The sequence below is a fragment of the Glossina fuscipes genome, unplaced genomic scaffold (genome assembly GCF_014805625.2).
Source record: "Glossina fuscipes isolate IAEA_lab_2018 unplaced genomic scaffold, Yale_Gfus_2 73, whole genome shotgun sequence".
Lineage (NCBI taxonomy): Eukaryota > Metazoa > Arthropoda > Insecta > Diptera > Glossinidae > Glossina > Glossina fuscipes.
Window position 1 is genome coordinate 296,486 of NW_023998436.1, and position 15,163 is coordinate 311,648.

At 32.5% G+C, this 15,163-nt stretch overlaps 1 protein-coding gene across 25 annotated transcripts in view; it reads left to right on the forward strand.

Moving 5' to 3' along the window:
* The first annotated feature begins 6,170 nt into the window (after positions 1–6,170).
* Positions 6,171–15,163, forward strand: part of LOC119638128 (glutamate-gated chloride channel) — a 104,070-nt gene continuing 95,077 nt past the window's right edge. For 19 of the 25 annotated variants that reach the window (XM_038034781.1, XM_038034782.1, XM_038034783.1 and 16 more), the window contains exon 1: positions 13,517–13,980. The gene's annotated coding sequence lies outside the window, so the exon portion shown is untranslated. Of the gene's footprint in view, positions 6,422–13,377; positions 13,981–15,163 lie in introns of those variants that run through there. The other 6 variants (XM_038034759.1, XM_038034760.1, XM_038034761.1 and 3 more) reach the window with 6 other exon arrangements.

The window sequence follows — 15,163 nt, forward strand, 5'->3', positions numbered from 1 at the left end:
CAAGATATGTGACCATATTTTCCAAAGAAGAACGTACATCTGATTACATGATAAAATAATAGTCTCAATTTCTTCATGTTTGGAGTGCCCTATGCCATATACTGTTTAGAAGGTATAATTAATGCTTTGCCAACTTTAATTTTAATTTTAGCGGGCATACCGAAGTTCAAGGAATACAAATTTCTAAGCAAGATATTGATCAGAGATCATTTTGATGGCATTGTTCTTCATCTGTGTCTCTCATAAGTTGGACTGTAACCTTTTACTTTTCAACTTTTATATGGGCTGACGCAAAATAAATAGATCTACCGAACAAAATTTGGATACAGTTATTTGTACCCTATCTTAATTGTGATACAGCATATGTTAAGTTTCCGCGGACATATATAACATCCGTAGTTTCAGAATAATTTTGTGACTCGGTCTAAGCTTGCCTGTCCGTATGTCCGTGTGTCCATCTAATCTCTGCCCATGTAAATGTGTATTCAATCTACAGGTTGTAATATTTGAGATGTTTTGCTGAAATTAGGTGATATTCTATTTTAGTACTTCTTAGTCGGGTCGTTCAAGAACCTTAGAAAATATTCACAATTTTATTTTGCGCTATTTTATCAACTTTGTGTGCTCCTTGCTGTCATTGCAATCAGTATTTAGTTTTTCTCCTTTTTTTATACATTTTTTTTATTCGCCTTACGATGATATTTATTTTAGTAAACACATAAAGCGAAAAAACTTTGCTGATGTTTGTATATATTTAACTAATTTAGACCTTGTCTACTTCCCTTTATATAGAAGCTCAGATGTTTTCGCAAGACGAGAGTTCAACGCCATCGGTGCACTGGGATTGTGTTCTAGGTACGCATAAGTAACCCCAGTACAAACGTATTACGGAGATAAAGGAGATTCGTCTACGAATCTAATTTTTTGTCACCATTCTCACACACATTCTAGAGTTGTCTTTACTTAGCCATACAACACACAGCACGAGCTTCGTTGTTTTTTATCCGCATGTTTAACCGAATAGATAAGAATCGCGGCTATCTCGTCAGTGTTCGCGAGTTCAAAACATAAGCGCGCTAGAGTTTAACTTGGTCGTAGCTATGAAAGGTACTCGGTGGCTAAAGACATAACATAACATTTACCAGCACACTGCTATTAGGCTGTGGCTGCCATGTTCCTTCGTCCTTCTCGCTCTTCGCTTCTTTCTCACCGTCACTATGTTACATGGATAGGGACCACCCCTGTCAGCTTGGGGAAAAAGAACACCACAATAAGGACTGCTCGCATTGGTCTGTCTCGCCAATTTAGATTTTTCCACATTCAAGTCGAACGCGCGTACAGTAATCCTACTTCTCTTTATTTATAATCCTTTCTTACCATTATCATGCCCACAAGTAAAAGGCCCATAATCTAACTGGCTGGTCAAATATAAAGAAAAATAAAATTGGTCTCTTAGAATCATCGCACGATTCTTACAGGGCAGATCCAATTGGTGATCACACTCTTGTAGTCCGTTCATAACATACTAACTGAATTTGGTCATGTGTGCAGTCCTCTTATCGTTGGAATTGTCGTACTGGGAAATGAAGATCGACACTTGTCATGTAAGAATTTCAATTCAAGTTAACAGGTTATGTTTGAAATTGTATCTTACGAAAGCGCAATTCCAGTTCCAATTACCTCAAGGACATAGTAGATTCGTTCTAAAGCGAATAAAACTTTCTTACTTATATGGTTATCCTCTTACTTTAATCATTGAGGGATGAGAATTTTGGTAAAGTATATATCGCATATTATTAAGCAAATCAGATCAGATTCTGATCTGATTTATCACTGTTCCTTTCGTGTCCGTTTGCCGCCTGTAAGTAAAAGGACTGAAAAATCCAAAAAACCAATCCAATAAAATGCCGATCGACTAATTGACTAGTCTACGCTTGACAAATTGGTTTATAATTTTTATATATTGGCATGACTTGATAATTATCGAAGATTTGACAAGCGAAAAAAGTTACGATCGACACGCCCATATTCAAGGAAAAATTTTACCAAGTATGTATTAATATATGGTGATGTCTATAGAAGACTGACCATAAGGCGAGGATAACTTTCTCACTTGTTTATGAGATAAATAAGTTCTATGCGGGATGCGCTAATAAATTGAAACAAATTTCTGCAAGTCTTCTTAGAAATATTCACTTTATATCTTTGAGATTTAGCAAGTTACTGTAGGTAATAGCCGCAGCAGTAGTAGTAGTGGTAGTAATAATAATAACAGCACTAGCACTAGGTAGTGTACAAAGGCGAAGGGAAAAATTTATAAACAAAGTAAACACTTTCATCTCTCGTGCATGAAATACGAACAAGGAGTTCTCCTCTTCACAATTCCTCTTGTCCTACCAATTATTTTATATAAATTAATAATATTTCCTCGAAGATACTTATACCATTCTATCGGTATTGCGTCGCACTTTGATTGCTTCCTCATAATAAATTTATACTTTAAACTTATGATGTACGAAGAGTGATTGTTATTGAGAGAGATAATATTAATTGCTACGTCATTAACATTTAATTGCTTATCTTTGGTTTTCCTCAATGCGGAAGAAGTGTATAAACTTAAGTTATCAGGGTTGCTGTTTATAATTTGATGTCTTTCGGGCATATAGAAAATGGTGATTATAGGTTTTGGATGAGATTGATACGAATTCTTTGAAAAAAAGAACAAATAGGTCACGGCGTACCTTTAAATATTTTATATTAACCTACAGTTATTCGTGTTGCGATTTTTGAAAATAGGGCGTTATATGTAAGATGATCGAAAAAGAGGTTCGTTCCGAATCATTTCCTATAGTTTTCATGTTTTCAAAAAATTTCAAAAAAGTTGCAAACTTTGCGACTGTAGATTGAATACAAAGGGACAAGAGGTACAGAAGAACAGACAAGTTTGATTTAGAAAGTTGTTCTATAGTGATTCTGAATGAACTGGTATAATAAAAGGTGCATTCTACAGTTTCTGCAGTTATTCGAAAAAGTGACCGGTACGAACGATTATCAATAGCGTCCGTTCTTGAGCCATACATATCTGTGCACAAAATGTCATGAAAATATCTCAAAAACGACTTTAGATTGAATATAGAAGAAGAAGCCGGACAGATGGACGGACAAGATGGGTTTGAAAGGTCACTCTGAAAGTGATTCTGAATCGCCGGGTTTAATGAAAGATGGGGTATATCTCAAGTGGTTTTGGGTGCTGCAAACATCCGTCGAAATTTGACATACCATAGAAATGTAGCGCCACAAGCGTCGTTGGGTATAAAGGCGCTATAAGAACTAAGGAATTAGTAACAATTTTTGGAAATATATATACAATAAAGTCAAAATTCAAAGGGCTGCAAACGCTTGAGAACGTCTTGGAATCGGCGACTTTTGGTTCTCAGTAACATTTGCCTAAAAGACAAGCATGGCAGAAAGGGTAATAAACTGACACCGGGATTGTATAAATCCTCACGTTTATTCTATTATCCAGCCAGTTACCTTATCATTTATCCTCTCAAATATTAGTCACGTTGTTCTCCCATACATTCTCTTATCCGCCTAGTTACTCAACACGCTATTCTATCAATTATCCACCAATCTTCCTCGTTATGCTCCCAGTTATCCAATGCGTTATCCTCTCTATCATCCTGCCAAATAACCTCCTACGTCTGCATGGTTAGTCGAGTAGATCTAATATATAATTTTCTTCCTTGTCCTTTTTAGTTTTTGTAAATTTAAATGTGGACGGACATGTCGAAATCTATTTAAAAACTTCTACAAATGAAAGAATAAATCCAATACGCTGTCTACCCATCGCCCTCAAGTAATGTTTAAAAAAATTATGTTATTATTATTCGAAGGCTATCGCCTTTATTGAAGAGGTTTAAACCCATGACCATTAAGTTGCCGATTCAGACACTTTGCCTCGGGTAGATATAAAAAAAAATACTTATAAAAATAATATGATTATTACATTGTTCAGTGTTCCAGTAATTTCTTATATAATTTTCTTCATTTATTTTTGCAATTTTTAAAGAAATTTAAACAAATAACTTTATTCATGGACGCCTATTGCCCTTTCAGTTTTATGGCTTGAATAAATACGTCTACGATGCGTGAAGATCAAAAACAAGCATAATATATAAGTTAAATGTATTACGAAGCATAGCTTAAAATAATATGAAGAGAGTTATTTGTAAGATTTATAAGCTAATTAAATATGAATTGAGTATGTGTGTGCGTCTTAACTATGATTATCACAATAGCAATACAACAATGTAAGCATATAAAATGTGTTCATATTGTTATGGTCTTATACGTGCCTATACAATTAATTATATACTAAAAAGTTTAACTGTTGAGAAAAAAAAGCTTTTTCACTCAGCATCGGTGAAAGGAAATAAAACAGAAAAAAAAAAAACAAACAAAAAAATATGAAAAAATAAATCAAAAGTTCTTAAAAGTACATAAAAGTGCACAAAAATTTCTTACACAAACAAAAATTAAAGAGCATAGGTAGTAGTAGTAGTAGTAGTTAATAAAAATTGCAAACGTCACATAGGTAAAGGAAAAAGAGAAAGAGAGAGAGAGAGAGAGAGAGAGAGAGAGAGAGCGCGAGAGCAAAAGCGAGAGAGACGCTCAAAGGATGTTTCGCTTGGAAAGGATATATGTATACGACTATAAATTACGCTTTGCAGAAAGAGCGAGCGAGCGAGCGAGAGAGAGCAAGAGAAATTTAAGGAGAGGATTGTACTAAACTAAATGACACGAAAAAAATTCATAGCAGCATCCATGAAAGAAAGAAAGAGAGAGAGAGAGAGAGAGAGAGCGAGAGAGAGAGAGAGAGAGAGAGAGAAAACAATTGACATCGTGTTGAAGCTTTTGAAAAGTATGTTTCAAACTTTACTTGGGTTTTTGATCCGTGTTTGGAGTGACATAGGGACAGACTTAGAACGATAAAGTTCTATCCGAGATTTTTGTGAGCAAATTATTATATTATAATACTTTTAAAGATTAAAAATGAAAAATTAAAAAAAAAACCCAAAATCATTTGCGTATAAGCTTTATAGACCTAATTAATATTTTAATTAATATTTTTTTTATTATTTTGTTATGAAAGTTTTTTTAATATTCTAAATATTCTAATTATATGTAATATATGTATATGTATGTATGTTCGTATGTATTGTATATGTTCTGTTTTGTTATTCTGTTTTGAATTTGCTTTGCTGCTGTCTGCCCCTTTTTGACTTTTCGTGAGAGTAAAACTTAACTTGCTGTAGGCTCTTATGATTTTTTTAGAATTTAAAATTTACTTTACTGTGTGTTCTTATGACTTTTTAAGAGAGAGAGAGAGAGAGAGAGAGAGAGAGAGGGAAAAGAGAAAAACTGATTGAGTTTGCTCATTTAAATTTCAATATTTATTAGCCTTAACGAGTTAGACTCTTGTCTTTTCGACTCTTACAGAATCAACAGCATCATGCGCATTACGTAAAACAGTGGCGTAGACGTTGATAGGCGTTGCAGGTGTAAACAATTTCGTTATATAAAAGAACTTTTCCTTTGGTTTTTTTATTGGCTTTGCACCACAATTTTAACTTCTTTCTTCCACGTGACACTGGTTTTGTTTATTGACTAATAGTCACTGTTTTATGTTATTATACGAACTATTTAGATTGTCGTGTTATCCTTCCGTCACGTTACGTTATTTACTCGAAATCTACATTGTGGCCATTAGTTTTGCGCATTATCACCTTACGATGGCTGACTTCATGTTCATAATCATAATCCTATGTTACTCTTCGACTATGCTTTGATACATGTAAGAGTATCCCAGTTTTGGCAGTAAATCTAAGTATAAATGCCATATATTTTATGTTACAATTACAGCTGATGCTTGGTTAGCACGTTATATTTGTGTTATTGTACGTCATAATGCTTGCGATGGAATCTATTCTATCCACAAAGGTGGAGACAGTTGACGTGTACGGTTGTGTTTAACGGTTAACGGTGCTCAAGTGATAAAGTGTGCAAAACTCTGGAGCAAATAATTTTTTTACTTTATAATGCATTCCTATATATGAGAAAAGAAATTTTTTTTTTTTTATTTTTTTTTTTTTTTAAATGCCAAAAGAAAATATGTATAATATAAATAAAATGCAAAATATTATATGAAACATTATATTAATGAGAAGGAAAGCAAGATAATTCTTTAATTAATAAAACAGAAGAGTAACATATCAAAATTTAGAACTATCGCATTATCCACAATTAGCTGACAAGGATAACGTTGAAGAAAAAAGCAAAAAAAAAAAAAATTAAAAAAAAAAACAAAATCACATCCTTTGTTATCAGGCATCCAAAGAAAAGTCCAACCAGTAAAAAGGTAGTATACCAACGTTTCTTTAGTGAGAAGAAAAGCACGAAAAAAAAAAACAGCAAAACTTTCTCTGTCCTAACCCTACCCCACCCCTCTCTCCTGCTTTACTCATCTCAAACACTTAGCGCCAAGCCAAACGCATAGAGAGAGAGAGAGAGAGAGAGAGAGAGAGAGAGAAAGCTCTCCTTTAACATTTTAAATCAACATATACTCACCACACCCTGATCCTGTATGCCTCGATGTATATACGGTCCAACACGACTAAACACAAATACTAAGATAGACCATCAGTAGGCATAAAGGAAATATGAAGTTAAATTGCAGCGTATGCGTATAAAAGAAATAATAAAAATACATCTAACTGTAATAATAAAAGCAAAAGCACCAAAAACAACAACAACAACAAGAACAACAACAACAGTAAATAACGAATAAAGAACGAACGCCAAATTTCAGAATTCGTTGATAAAAACAAATATTAGATTTACATATGTATATTATAAGTGTAAACAATGAAGACAGTTGAATTTTCTCTCTTTTGCATGTTAATGTATGTGTTTGTGTTTGTGTTTGCGTGTGCGTGAGTACATTTAGATGTGTTTGTGTTAAATTTTTGTTTTTTTTCTGTGAAACATATTTTTCAGAGATTTCCAGCCATTAAAACTTGTTATGCTTACAGTTTATCGAACATATATATAAAACTTGTTGTAAAATTTATTCAGTTATTGGCGATAGTGAGTTGTATGCGTTCGTTATAGTCTTTCGAATTTTTCCTTTCATACTATATTTAAAGTTGTGTGATGTTATGTGATGTGATGTATATGCATTAAAATGATACATATGTTCGTCCTGTTTTTTTTTTTTTAATTTATTAAGGAACATTTCTTAAGTAAATAAAAAAAATAAAAAAAAAAAAAATTAAAAAAAAATGAATCAACAGCTCTTGGTGTAAACATTAACTATTAAAAGAAATTTATTGCATTTTTTGGAAAATAAAAGGAAAAAGGAGGAGCAAAAAACATACTATTTTTTTTTTTTTTTGATATTCAAACATCTCGAAAATGTGTAAATATTTATTTCTAAATGATTTTGTTTAATTTAATTATTCTAAGAGAGTGAGAAATATATGAAAATTTCGAAGCATCATTATCATCATCACCATCGTCATTACAGATGTTTTTGTTGTTTGTTGTAAAATAAATCATAGCCACAGCCTTAAAAAATATCGAAAAAAAAATAAAAAAAAAAAAAAATAGAAGAGTGTAATACAAAGTAAAGCAGAAAAAACAAAAAAAAAGTGACTTTAAAGCAGAACATTTCAAGCCAGCGTATAGAGCGCGTGAGTGCATTGAAGAAAGAGAGAAAAGAAAAAGAAAAAGAAAAGAAAAAAGAGAGCATTGACTTGAACATATTTTTGTATGAGAAAAGCATAATCACACAGGCATATGCACACACACACACACACACACACATAGCCATAGACACCAAAAAACACATTCAAAAAAAGAAAGAAAGCTTAACTTCTATACAATGTACAAATGTTTGATTTTTGTTTGTTGTGATTTTCTTTTAAGAGCGATTTTGCTTTGCTTTACTATGATGTTTATTGTGTTTTTATTTTTTTTTTTGTTTTCTTTTTTTTTTTTTTTTTTAATTTAGATAAGCCCATGCGAAGAAGAACAACAGTTCAGATAGTTTTTTAAAGGAAAAAGACAAAAAAAAGTTAAATCATTTCAAAGCCTTCGATGCTAGAGCTTTAAGAATTTATTTAGTCTTTCAATTTTTTCCTCTGGCTAAAATAATTATAATAATAATAATAATAATATTAAATGCCCTTCAGTTTTTTCTCTTCCAATTTAATTATAAATAGATCCTAAAAGTAGGCTTGCATTTTTTTTTTTTTTTTTTAAATAAACTAGTCAGACCTTGGTTTTATGAATCATGAGAATAAGTAAAAAAGGAAAGCCTGTGTCGCCTAACAATTCCTAGGTTCAAATCTCAAATGCGGTAGAGATTTCAGTAAAGCCGATAGACTAAGATGCTGGTACTTTAAGACCTTAGTCTTACAATTTATTCTTTGGTAAATTAATAATAATAATAAAACAAGGAAAAAACTTTTGAAAAGAGCGCATTATAAAGCAAGTGGTAGGAAAAGTGATGCGACCCCAACCGTTTTCAATTGCAATCGCTCTTAGATCAAAACACGTAGATGTTCCAAATTTCTTGAAAATATGTCAAAAAGTGCGGCCAGCACAAGAAAACAAGAAAGACAGATAGACAGATAGCTTAGATCGATGCAAAAAGAGATTCGGAGTAAATCGGTATAATGAAAACTGGTGATTCTACCTCAAATTCTTGCGGATGAATGTTCTCTACGCCCGCACAAACTTAATACGTTACTTAATGCGCACGGTAGGTGTAGGGTATAAACAAATTTTAAAGCAGAGATAAAATTTGAAATGTTCGATAAATGTTTGATTTGCAGAAGAAATAAAAACCCATAACGAAATGGTACCCATCTGGAAAGGAATTTTTGGCGCACATCATTTGTTAAAAACGCTAAATAAATTTTCAATAGCGTATGACCTTGAGTCAAAACATGCCAGTGTATCAAGTTAATTTGATCGTAATATCTCAAAAATTGCAGCTTGTAGGCCAAAAAGCAAAGTTAGCAAGGCGGACAGAGGGATAGGCGGATAGAGGGACAGATGGACAGATTTCTAGAGGTCTATCTCTAGAGTTCTCCTGGGTGTTGAATACATCCGCAAAAACTTAATATATCCTTGTGTAGGATGTAAAAAGGAAAACACTTAATAAATTATTTATTATATCTCCGTTAATCGATGAAGTGTTTAATAAGCATTAAAAATTTGTATGCGTAAGGAAAATAACGAAATATATACGTATATATAAGTGATTGCTCAGTGACAGGGGAGTTCAGAGTTTTCATGGAAAATGCAAAAAAAAAAAAATATTTTATAAAAAGAATCGTAAAAAAAAAACAAAATTTAGAATACCATGTCATTCGGACTTTGTTTTATTTTTCCTTTTTTTGATTTATTTATTTTTCCTTTTCTCCTTTCCCTTCTTTTTCTACATATTCGAGAGCGTGCGTTCATGTACATGTATATGTATTAAACGTATGTGAAGAAAGAAATAAGTGAATGACCGGATTACTTTCCTTTTTGTTGTATTTAAATATTTGAAAGACTTTTATAAAAATAAAAATAAAAAATATTTTCCTATAGCTAAAACTCCTCGATTGATCATATTCCATGTCTATCATATCTTATATGTATGGGTTTATCAAATATGAATTTTTTTTTGTTTTTTTTTTTAATTTTTAATAAAAACAAAAGCCAAACGGTAAACGATGTCAAGATGAATTTTCTTTTATTTTAGTTAAAAATGATTTCACTTACTAGCGTGTCGGTCCAAATAGGTAGATCAAAGGAATTTTTTCTTAATTAAATTTATTCCTCATTCCAAATCTTCAAAGTAATTTTTCAATTGAAATAATATTCCTCGTTAGTGTATAGTGCAGAATACCCCCCCAGACGAAGGAAACTTCTAGTCCAGAAAATCTTCTGCCTCATCGCCTTCATTGTCTTTATAACACTCAAATAATATTTCTTCTTAACAGTTTGTCCCGGCGAAAGGAATTCTTTGTGCACGATAATCCAAGAAAGCTCTTAGTATCATCTCGATTTTTGAGCAACTTTGGCTTGGTTTTCTCTGTCTTGGCCGACCTTTTGCCCGATATTCTCTCGTTTGTTCGATGTAGAGTGGGTAGAGTGGGTAGATTTAAGTCTCATCTCTTGTAATAATCAGTTTTATGATCGATTGATGGTCAGAAAACATCTCCTTACACACATTATAACAAATGGGGAAAAAGCACTTTCTGTGTATCGTACAAAGCCAAGCGCGATTGAAATACTCAAGACATTTGTTACGAGAAATTTGAAACGGATGCCAACACAGTCAAAGTGCTAACAATTTAGAAAGAAAATATTTCTGATGTCCGATAAGTCCGTCCAATTTATCGTGAATATTATGGATGGATGTTCTCTACGTCCGCACAAACTTAACACGCTACTTAATACACACGGTTAAAGTAGGGTATAAATAGACTTTGAAGCAGAGATAAAACTTGAAATGTTCGATAAATGTTTGATATACGGAAGAAATAAATACCCATTGGGTCTTGCCTGCACGGTATTAAGTGAAAGCCTCTGCAAATATTCAATCTTGACCCATAAAACGATGACCTTGTATAAGATTCATTTTTACTCTTGATCTTGCTAACGGAGACGGAATAAAACATATCTGTTTTCTCGGTAGGCGTCCGGCGATGAGTGCATCTATGTAAACCATATAAATCTATCTTTGTTTTTGTTATACATTGTCGTTGAAAACACGGTGAAAATATTTTAAACTTTAATCCCAAGACCAAGCCTAACATTGTATTAATTGGTAGATAACAAGGAATGATCTTAGGAACTTTATTGGAATTTCATAAAAGTGTAGACAAACGGCCCGTGTTGGCCGTGTCCCATCGGGACCATTAAATGCTTTACAACTGCTTGTAGTTGTTCATATAATGACTTTTCAAAATAAGGCTTTATAAGAGCAGTGCCCGAAAAAGTGGTTCGATCCGAACCATTTTCAATAGTGTTTGTGTTAGTAGTAAAATAGTTCGTAGGTTTTATCAAAATATCTTGAAACTTGCGACCTGTAGGTTGTCTACAAGAATACGAAACAGAAGGACGAGCAAACAGACAGACAGACAGACAAGTTTAGATCGACTTAGAAAGTAATTCTGTAGAACTTGAGATGGAACTAAATATACCATCGCGCCACGAGTGATGAGGGTTATAATAATAATAAATAATAAACATAATCAGACAATAAAAGCAATAGCAAAAGAAATATAATAATAATCTAAAATAATAACAAAAAAAATTTTAATTATTCTAAATTATAAAAGAACGAAGAAGGTCGTGGTTGCCTTAAGATTAATTTATTGCTTCTTCAATGACTAAATCTTCGAATTATTTTATTAATTGTTTAGTTGGCCTAAGGTTGGCCTGGTTATGTCAACTTTTAATCTAATAGCTTCTGAGAAAGTCTTCCCGAAGGCGGAGTGAGCTCGCCGGAATACCGTGTCCTCTCACAAGATTCATTTATACTTGCGATCCTAGGTTGCTGTGTTATTTGCAGTACTTGCTTCATAAGTGTTTCTCATTGACTCCCTATACACGAAACCACTTAATTACTTGCATATCTCGCGACTTAGTTTTATTCCACATTGAATAGTTAGAGTTGAGCTATCTTTAAAATTAAATCAAAGAAGTTTTTATTTACATTGTAGAATGATAGGAAACAATGACTGGTATAACAGAAGCATCTGTCAAAGGAAAATTTCCTTTGCATCAAACTAAGATAATGCCCGCCACCGATACGTCTATCTCATTTCGAATCCTAAGCAGGAGAGACCGAGATCCCATATCGAACAAAATGACTCACAAAAACGAAAGCCGACCTTTTGGCTCCACGAAAGATAGATTGACACTTCCAACCTTGCCGGTGTTTTCATCTGAGATGCCCATAATAGATTGTTAGTCGCTGTCCCTTCAGCTCTAACTTGCAACTGTTTTCATTTTTTTAACCTAATCTTAATCCTACCAATGTCTATCGTGAGATAAGGGAGGGTAAAACGAGAGTACGACGTTGCCTCCTCACAAGTTTTTAACTTACAGCCTTTTTCCTATTGGAGCTTTTTCCGGTTTGAAGTTCGGGGAATTTTCAAATTTCTTTTCTGCTTATTAGCTAAGAAGGAAAACTATGTGAAGACGCACAGCATCGTTTAATATATGGACGTACGGAAAGAAACGGATCTGAATCTCAGCCCTTTTGATTCCCTTGTCGATTAGATATAGATATCGTATTCCTTTCATGAACATTTATGTCGACCTAGACTTTACTTTACCCAATAAGGTTGTAGGGTGACACATAGATGTGTAGCCTCACTCAAACAACTCTAACTTGTAAAGTAATAGTCGCAATGTTATGAAATTTTGACATTTTTCGTTTATATGAAAAATCATGTGGTCAATATATCATTCTAAGTACTTATTGACCGATTTGTTAGTATATAAATACTAGTTAGTATATAATACTAAATGTGTCGTATATCGAATACTTATATTTTAATTCACTGAGAACAGTCCGCACCACTTATGGTACAAGGACAAATTAAGTTTACGGGCTATATGCAACATCCATAACAATTTGATAAAGCACTTTCCTCCATAATACCGATTGATTCAGAATCACTTTCTAAAACTATCTAAGCTTGTCTGACCGTCTGTTCTGTGTGCCAGACCGTCCGCTATGTGACGTAGAGCTCGCAATCTTTGAAATATTTCGATGAACTGTGACACACCCAACCATTTCGACCTTACGACGCACACTATTGCAAACGGATGCGGCCTTGTCTTGTTTTGAAAGTAATATATGGAAATATACAGTAAGAGAAGTTGTGCAGTGTGTTTTCATGGTGAGCCGAGATTAACTATAGTCTTTTTACTTCTTTGAAAATTAATTAATAAGTGAATGTTAGGCGGAAAAAGAAAAGTTATGACTAAAAAAGTTTAAGTTACGAATACTTAGCTTTGTTCAAAAAATTGAGGGAATGTTTTGTTTTAAAAATACTCGCTTTTCGAATATCAATGGTAAAGGTTCGTTTTCTAGCTTAATATAATAGTCATTAAAATTGGGCAGAACTCTCAGTCAACTTGAGCGGTTTAAAACGGTTGTCGGTACGAATCGGTTTCAAATAGTCACCCAAAGCAATACCCATATGAGTCTGGAAGGACATTGAAATGAAAAATTTACGAGCTGTTATGGTTTTATGCGAAATAACATTAACAGAGAGTAAAATTCAACAAATTTGCTGTCATAAATCTAAAAATTTTTTTTTTTTTTTTTTGTAAATAAATTCACACAAGTAATGCTGATGGCTAACGGAATATTTTCTATTACATACTTGACCTGTTTCTTATTGTTTCATTTAAATTTATTTATTTTCTTTTAAAATAGTTCTATATGATAATATGCTGGTAACCAATTGAAAGAAAATAGCAACAACAATAACAAAAGCATTGTAATTAGCGTAGATCTTTAACCATTTCAACTATAGGCAGTAAAAATTTTACAAAAACAAATTAAATAAAAACATTTATGTATTATATGAAATCAAAAAGCAACCGCATACTCATCGCTATCATTAATTAACAAGCTAACTAACTAACTAACTAACTAACAACAACAACTATAGTAACAAAGACATTAATAAAAATTGAAAAAGATTATAGTTCGCCAAAGGGGAAGAGACATCAGCAAACGTCAACAATAACGTTAACAACAAAAAAGCAACAGCAGCGTCAGCAGTAGCAGCAGCAACGATAATAATAATAACAACAACAATAATAACAATCATTACACGACAACAAACCATACAAAACATATTATAATTAGAGAACAATTACAGCGTTTTAATTGAGGTGAGTTACAAAAGTGCAAACAGAAAAATGTGTCATATTTGCATTAATACAAAAATACACTGACATACGTACACGCAAACACAGGCACATATTCATGCATACATATATACATATACATATCTATGCATATATATATATATATATATATATATATATATATATATAAAAGAAAAAACTATGTACGAAGGGACAGACAGACAGAAGGACAGATGAACATATATCAAATATATATATATATATATATACATATATAGAAAGGAGTGAGTAAAGTGTCATTATTTAAAATGAGATAAAATTAATTGCAATTAGGGCGAACACAACACCAAATCTCATCTCATTTCTTATAGAAATCTATGATTGAAATGTCAAAACAATTACTTAAAAACATACTCATGTTTATATTTATATTTATGTTTATATATTTATTTTTACCATTATGTATACGACTTACATGAAGACTTATCTTAGAACAATTTGTCGCTTATCGGTGATTTATTGCTGTCGATTTACGTCCAAATTTGATAAAACAATATATTGCGTATAATGTTCGATAAAATGAATTGATTGACATACTTTAAAATTTTTGGTCATATTTGATTTTCGTACATCAACCACATATCGACCACAAATTCTATGCATTTAAATACATTCAGTCACATTTTGTGTGTACGTGTGTGTGTGTGTGTGTGAGAGTGTGTGGGGAATGAATTGTCTTTTGCCAGCACATCATTGCAATATTTGAAATAAATATCGCATAACATTTAATTTAATGAATGTCCATCAATTTTAGATAAGATAGATCTTATCTTTCTATGCAAAAATGTCAGAAACCAAATAAAAAAACAAAAAAAGTTAGAAAAAAAGGCGCAAAAAAAATGAATGCAAGACTTTTTACAAAATTTTTATTAAAATTGTAATAAAAACGAATGAAACCATTATAGTGGGATATTGCTCACCGCTAAATACCCTAGACTAGCCTACGGGTTTTCATATAATGACTTTTCAAAATAAAAGGCTAGACGGGACGTGATCGTAAAGGTGGTTCGATTCGAAATGTTTTGAATAGCGTTTGTCCTTGAGCTAACGAATGTCAATTTAACCAATTTGATCAAAATATATCAAAAATTTGCGGACTGTAGCTTAAAGGTATCAGCTAGACAGACGACAAGACAGACAAGATTGG